The sequence below is a fragment of the Eumetopias jubatus genome, unplaced genomic scaffold, assembly GCF_037043125.1.
Source record: "Eumetopias jubatus isolate StellerSeaLion01/CBP00866 unplaced genomic scaffold, mEumJub1_p1.0 scaffold_14, whole genome shotgun sequence".
Taxonomy (NCBI): Eukaryota; Metazoa; Chordata; class Mammalia; order Carnivora; family Otariidae; genus Eumetopias; species Eumetopias jubatus.
Genome location: NW_028274820.1, coordinates 87430989 through 87438693, shown reverse-complemented (window position 1 = coordinate 87438693; position 7705 = coordinate 87430989). Strand labels below are relative to the sequence as shown.

General features: G+C 44.3%; 1 pseudogene; it reads right to left on the bottom strand.

Moving 5' to 3' along the window:
- Positions 1-4996: 4996 nt before the first annotated feature.
- LOC114211640 (pancreatic progenitor cell differentiation and proliferation factor pseudogene) lies at positions 4997-7560 on the bottom strand (annotated as a pseudogene).
- Between the last annotated feature and the right edge of the window lie 145 nt (positions 7561-7705).

Here is a 7705-nt window from a genome sequence, read left to right as displayed (position 1 = left end):
CGTTCAGTTTAAGTTATTTAAGGAGTGCCTCCCCCCTTATTGAACTGGCTAGGACCTAGTACAGTGGTTGAATAGGAGTGGTGACAGAGGACATCCTTGCCTTGTTCCCAAATTTAAGGGCGAAGCATTCAGTCTCTCCACATGAAGTATATTAGCTATTGGCTTAATTTGAAGATATCATTTATTAGGTTAGGAGAATTCCCTTCTATTCCTAGTTTGCTCAGATTTTTTATTTTTTATTTTTTAATTTTTTTAAAAGATTTTATATATTTATTTGAGAGAGAGAGACACAGCGAGAGAGGGAACACAAGCAGGGGGAGTGGGAGAGGGAGAAGCGGGCTTCCCGCCGAGCAGGGAGCCCGATGTGGGACTCGATCCCAGGACCCTAGAATCATGACCTGAGCCGAAGGCAGACGCTTAATAACTGAGCCACCCAGGCGCCCTTGCTCAGATTTTTTAAAAATCATAAATGAATGATGAATTTTGTCAAGTGATTTTTCTGCATATATTGAGATGATCATATGGTTTTTCATTTTGTTGTTAATATGTCGAATTGCTTTGATTTTCAAGTACTGAATTAGCCATGAGATGAACCTTGCTTGATCATGATGTATTACCCTTTTTATATATTGCTGGGTTTGATTAGTCATTAGGGAAATACAAATTAAAACCATAAGAGGATACCACTTCATGCCCAGTAAAATGGCTGTAATGAAAGACAGATGATAACAGTTGTTGCTGAGGAGGTGGAGAAATTGGAACCCTCATCCACTGCTCGTGGGCACGTAATATGGTGCAGTCACAGTTTGGCAGTTCCTCAGTGCTAAATACAGAGTTGCCATATGATCTAGAAATTCCACTCCTAATTATATATCCAAGAGAAACGAAAACATATGTCTACGCAGAAACTTGTACACAAATGTTCGTAGTAGCATTATTCAAATGGCCAAAAGTTGAAACAACCCAAATGTGCATCAACTGATAAATGGATAAACAAAATGTGGTATGTCCATACACTGGAGTATCACTCAGCAATCAAAAGAAATAGAGAACTGACACCTGCTTCAACATGGGTGAAACTAAACTGGAAAAAGCTAGTCATGAGAGACTCTTCATTGTATGTCCAGAACAGGCAAATCCACAGAGACAGAGGTTAGATTGGTGTTTGCCCAGCACGTGGCTTTTCTTCTGCTGTGTCTTCAGTGTGAGGATTTGTGTTAATCTAGTGAGGAGTTGGGCATCATTTAAAACTTGTTGCATCACAGACTGCAAATTCCCCAAGTAATACCTCTGTTTGTCTCCCTGTTTGGCTGTAAGTCTTCCCTTTTTGCTGCTCTGCAGAGACTCTTTCACAATTCCCTCCAGCTGTATTCAGCTTATTTTTTTTTAGATTTTATTTATTTATTTGAGAGCGAGAGAGAACGTGAGCTGGGGGAGAGGCAGATGGAGAGGGAGAGGCAGGCTTCCCGCTGAGCAGGGAGCCCAACCTGGGGCTCGATCCATCATGACCTGAGCCAAAGGCAGACTCTTAACTGACTGAGCCACCCAGGCGCCCCTTTTCAACTTATTTTTACTTCACACTTGCTGTTTGCTAGCACTTCGGGTTAGTGGCAGGGAGAAGGACATTATCTGATGTTTTGCTTAAACGTGATTCTTACAAAGGCGCTGGAACCTGGGGCTTGAGGGTGTGGCCGTCATTGGTGCTCTGCCGCTTTTCTAGAAGTTATGCTGGACTTAGCACGTATCCCTGCCCTCCCCAGGGGTAAAGAGCTTTTTTATTTTTCCTGTTCCCTTTCCCAGCTGCAGTGTGTTTCCATGAGTGCCCTCAGGCTAAAATTTTTTGCCTTTCTCCTGCAGTTAATGCTTCTGTTTCCTAGAAGAAATAGGAGAGATGAATCTGGGCAGGGTCTCATTGGTGGCTATCATTTTCCTTCCCAGTTTGGGTGGGTTTCCACCAGTGTCCTCGGGCTACAGACTTTGTTGACCTTTTCCCTGAAAGTAAGGCTCTTTTCCCCTAGGGGGCATGGGGCTATATGGAGTTTCAGCAGTGCCCTCTGTTTTCTTCCCCTAGCCAGCCCCACGGGGGAACTTTCTCAGGGTTCTCCCCAGGCTTCCTCATGAGCTCCTGGTAGGGATCCTCAGGGAGAGAGCCTACACAGGGTGGGGACCTTCGCGAGTCAGCAGCACCCCAGGCTTCACCGGTAGCCCATAGTCAAACTTTAGCAATCATTAGTTTTCTCACCGAACTCTGTCCCGTGCACACAAGTACTTGGGTCTCATTTCTGCCTGCAGTTGCCTGTCTCCACTTTTCAGGAGAGTTGTTTGCCCACAACCTCAGTTCTCCAGTGGTTCAAGAAAAGTCATTAATTTTCTGTTTCTCCAGCTTTTTTCTTGCTGTAAGGGTGGGAGCAGTGTTCTTTCCAGCTCTCTGTTCTTGTTGACTGAAACTGGAAGTCCTAGGGTTCTTTTTTTAAAAGATTTTATTTATTTGACAGAGAGTGTGTGAGAACGCATGAGCCAAGGGTAGAGGGAGAAGCAGACTCCTCACTGAGGAGGGAGCCCACCGTGGGGCTCGATTCAGGGCCCTGGGATCACGACCGGAGCTGAAGGCAGACACTTCACCAACTGAGCCACCCAAGGTGCCCTCCTGGGGTTCTTTTGATGCACACAGATTCTTCATTTTGATGAAGCCAAATTTATCAGTCTTTTTCTTTGGTGTGTACTTTTATGTCTTGTTGATGGATCACTGTGTATGAACTGGTTCTTTTAACAGACACACATATTAAGGCCGAACAGACTGCTATAGAGAAGTTCATGTAAAAGGCTAGAATTATTTGATCCTTGAATCCAGGCTTAGATTTCCTATTTGAGAAAAGTGTTAACTACCGATTCAATTTCTTTATGCATATAGGACAAATTATTATGTCTGTTTCTTCTTAAGTCACGCGGGTAAGTTGTATTTTCTTAGGAATGTGTCCATCTAATCTTCAAATTTATTAGCATTTGCTCATAATAGCCTATGCTATAAATGTCTTTTATTATTTTTATACCTCGTATTTTGTATTTATGCATTCTGGGTTGTTTTCCCCTTTGATCAACCTCACCAAAGTCTTTACTATTTTATTAGTTTTTAAAGAAAGTGTGTTTGGAGGCATCTGGCTGGCTTAGTCAGAGCATCCAACTCTTGAGTCATGAGTTTGAGCCTCATGTTGGGTGTAGAGATTACATAAGAAAAAAATGAGTAATAAAAAAATAAATTTCCTATATTAAAAAAAGGAAAATACTTTTTGACTTTGTTGATATTTGCTATTGTCTTTTGTTTCCTGTTTCACTAATTTCTGCTTTTATCTTTATTATTTCATTCCTCCTATTTTGGGGGGGGGGTTATTTTGCAGCTTTCCATTATTAAATTGAAAAGTATATACAGGACCAGAATGAGCAGGTCCTAAGGAAGTATACATTGTAAATTGCAATGTGGCTCATACCCGCAGCATGCCTATTTCTGCCCATACTGCCACCTTTCCCTCAACTCATCCCCAAAGGTCCCAAAGAAAATAGTTCCCTGTGATCAGTTGTCTGAGGAGTGAATAAAAACCAAGTTATGTTTATGTGTATAATATGCTGGAGCAGGCAAGAGTGGACTGATGTGGGATAATAGCCCTGTTTAGGGGAGACACTGAAGTATAGTAAGGAAGGAAAGTTCTTCCAATGGGCAAGACTTTGAATAGTATATTTCATGGTCAGTTTTTTGTTTTGTTTTGTTTTGTTTTGTTTTGGGGGTTTTTTTAAAGGCAAGCTATACTGAGGTGAGGATCTGACCAGACTCACAGGTAGTAGCTAATGGTTTTTGAATAGAAGGTTAGGAACTCAGAAGGAACAAGAATAGGGAATCAGTGCAAGGAAGTTTATGGATGAAGCATATGGATGGACCTCTTGGGATAGATCTGGAATGCAAGGATTTTTATCTCAGTCTTTAAACTTTTTTTTGTTGTTGTTGTTGTTTTAAGATTTTAGTTGAGAGAGAGAGAGAACACATGAGTGGGAGGGGGGGAGTGGCAAAGGGAGAGGAAGAAGCAGACTCCCCCCTGAGCAGGGAGCCCGATGTGGGGCTCGATCCTAGGACCCTGAGATCATGACCCGAGCTGAAGGCAGTCGCTTAACCGACTGAGCCACCCAGGCACCCCAAGATTTACTCATCTTTCTATGACTCCTACACGCTGCTACATAATGAAGCAGGGAGGAATATGGTTGGAACCCAGAGGATACCTGTGGTGCCTCCTAGCCCTCTTCCTGACAGCATCCCTCAAGACTTAGACCTCTCAAATGAAATCCAGTATCCAGTACTAATGGTGTCAGTGATTCACACTGAATAACCCATGCTCGGTGGTTGCAGAAATGATGTCCTGACCACACACTTTCAGGAGAGGAGTCCTGGGTATGGTTTTTGACGTGAGCCTGAAGATACATTTTTTTAAGATTTTATTTATTTATTTGAGAGAGAGAGAGCACAGGTGGGGAGGAGAGGGAGAAGCAGGCTCCTCGCTGAGCAGGGAGCCTGATGCGGGACTCGATCCCAGGACCCCAGGATCATGACCTGAGCCGAAGGCAGACATGTAACTGACTGAGCCACCCAGGTGCCCCCTAAGCCTGATTCTTTAGCCATCTTAAGTGATTCTGTTAGCAAAATTATTATTATTATTATTTTTTTACTGGCTGCTTGGAGTTTATTTTCCACTTGGTGGAAGGCACGCAATTACAGGGTGTCAAGAAGGCTTGCATGTGGCTTGGATAGTAAAGAGTGGGGTTCTCTCAACTTCCTTTTTGGTGTTTTGCTGTTTTGATATAAAAGAACCCAACTGCAGAAAAAAAAAAGAAAAAGAACCCAACTGCTTCTGCTTGCTGCAGCCTGCCTAGTCTCCAGCGGGGGTGGGGTGGGGTGGGGAGGGGCTCTGATGAGCCTAGTGCCTCCTGAAGCCTGGTGGCTGGTGGTGGCCACTCAGGATTGGGGCCCCATGTTGGCTTTGCTAGGCTGGCCACCAGGCTGCTTCCTCATGGTTTCCAGAGCCAAGTCACAGGTGATCGTGCTGCTGGAGGCCTGGGGAGATTGCAAGCGTTTTGGGGACTCTAACACTGTAGCCATGAATGGGAGAGTGGACTTCCCGAAAAAGAAGCTTGCCCACCAGTGATTGGGTCGGCTTGGGGAAGCTGGGGTGGTGAGGGATGGCTTCCCCAGGATACTCTGCACTTCCGCAGGAGCTGTTCCTGGAAGGGAACCCAGGCGGTGCCAGCCATAGCTGTGGGTGGCCGCGAGCAAGCCACTGGATGAGGTGGCTGCCTTGCTATTGTTTGTGGGCTGGTGGAAACCTCGGCGGTGACACCCCCCGCCCCCGGCCTCGGCGTGTGATCATGGGTGGTGGGGACAGCGATGCTAGGCACAGAGCCCATTTGCAAAGAAGACCATAGAAAGCCACTCCTCAACCGAGGGGCACACAGGGTTCCATTAGTTGATTTCTAATGTTTGAAACTAAGAACCCTGGTTTTTATAGTGAAATAAGTGGGGCTGGGGGAGCAGATTATGAGGTTGAATAGTGTCCTCTCCCGAAAGATGTGTTCAAGTCCTAATCCCCAGTACTTAGTACCAGCAAATGTGACTTTATTTGGAAATAGGGACTTTGCAGATATAATCAAGTTAAGATCATCCTGGGTTAGGCCATACTGGATCAGGGTGAACCCTAAATCCAAAGTATAGTGTCCTTATAAAAGGGGAGACACACAGGGAAGAAGGCATCCATGATGTGACGATGGAGCCATAATTGGAGGGAGAGATATGACAGCAAGCCAAGGAATACCAAAGATTGCCACAAAGAAGCAAAGAAAGATTCTTCCCCAATGCCTTCAGAGGAAGCATGGCCCTGCTAATTTTGGATTTCTAGACTCTAGAACCATGAGAGAATACATTTATGTTGTTTGAAGCCACCTGGGTTTTGGTCATTTGATGCAGCAGCCTTGGAAACAAATACATATTTCATTTAGGGTACCCTGAGTTTGTGGAAAGAGTCAGTCCTGGGAATTGGATGAGTGGCTGGCTGTGTTCTCCACTGTGGTGATTTGACACAGGTCATAGTTTGCTGAGCCTTGAGGTGGGGTGTTAGTGGGCTGCCCCTAAAGAACACATGATTATTAGCCCCTGTCCAAAATTCCTTTCGTTAGATTATTCTGATTACCATGGTGGTCCTGCCATCCATTATGGTATTACACCCACATTTTTTTCCTAGAAATGGAATTCTACTCTTGTCTCTACTGCTACCCAGGGAACCTGGTGTCCATCCCCACTGAAATCAGCATTATCCCCTACTAGCGCCCCTCACCAATGAAGAACAGCCACAACGATCTCTTAGAATATGCTACTAGTCTCCTCAACAATATCGCAAATTTAATCAAATGCAAGATACTATCAATGATAAGATGGAACTATTAATTTTATGAACCACTTAGAAAAACAAAAGAACACTGTCAAAGTGTGATCTATAGTAACTTATAAAAGATCCTCATTTCACAGACATGAAAACATGTGCATCTTAGAACTCATGAAATATAGTAGTTCTCGGGCGCCTGGGTGGCTCAGATGGTTAAGCGTCTGCCTTCGGCTCAGGTCATGATCCCAGGGTCCTGGGATCCAGTCCCGCGTTGGGCTCCCTGCTCCTTGAGAGCCTGCTTCTCCCTCTCTGTCTTTCATGAATAAATAAATAAAATCTTAAAAAAAAAAAAGAAATATAGTAGTTCTCAAAGCCTTGGTGAAGCAGGTGTCATTGGAGCTCTTCTAAGGAAAAAAGTGTGAGTGAGCAGATTACACATGATAAACCATTCTTTTTTTAAAAGATTTATTTATTTGAGAGAGAGAGAATGAGAGAGAGCGAGCACACGTGCAGGCAGGGTGGGGAAGGGGCAGAGAGAGGGAGAGAGAATCTGAAGCAGACTCCATGCCCAGCACAGAGCGCAATGTGGGGCTCCATCCCACAACCACAAGACCATGACCCGAGCCGAAACCAAGAGTGGGGCAGCTTAACCACTGAGCCACCCAGGCACCCCCATGATAAACCATTCTAACACTTGTATCTCTCTAAGATTTCGGATTTCTTATTATTCCAGGGAATTTTTGGCAACTTAACTTTATTTAATGTAGACTATGATTGAGTCTAGGTTTCAGTTCACCAACTAAGAAAACAATTAGAACTACTACTTTTTTTTTAAGATTTTTTATTTATTTATTTATTCATGAGAGGCAGAGAGAGAGAGAGAGAGAGAGAGAGAGAGAGAGAGGCAGAGGGAGAAGCAGGCTCCCAAGGAGCAGGGAGCCCGATGCGGGACTCGATCCCAGGACCCTGGGATCATGACCTGAGCCAAAGGCAGACGCTTAACCATCTGAGCCACCCAGGCGCCCTAGAACTACTACTTCTAACTGCTTAAGTCAGCATATTGAATCTAAAATCTCTGGTATGCCTCCCCATATTGATAGATTCAGCCTGATATCATTACCCGTCCTTGATCTAGCACACTCATATTGTATAACCATACATATTTGCTAGAGTTATTACAGATATTTCTGTGTGTAAGCCTCCTTCTGGGGCAGACTCTGTATTTGTCTTTCTGGGCACCCTGGAGTCTGATTATTGTTATAGGTTTGGAAAAAGTGAAGAGTTGAAGA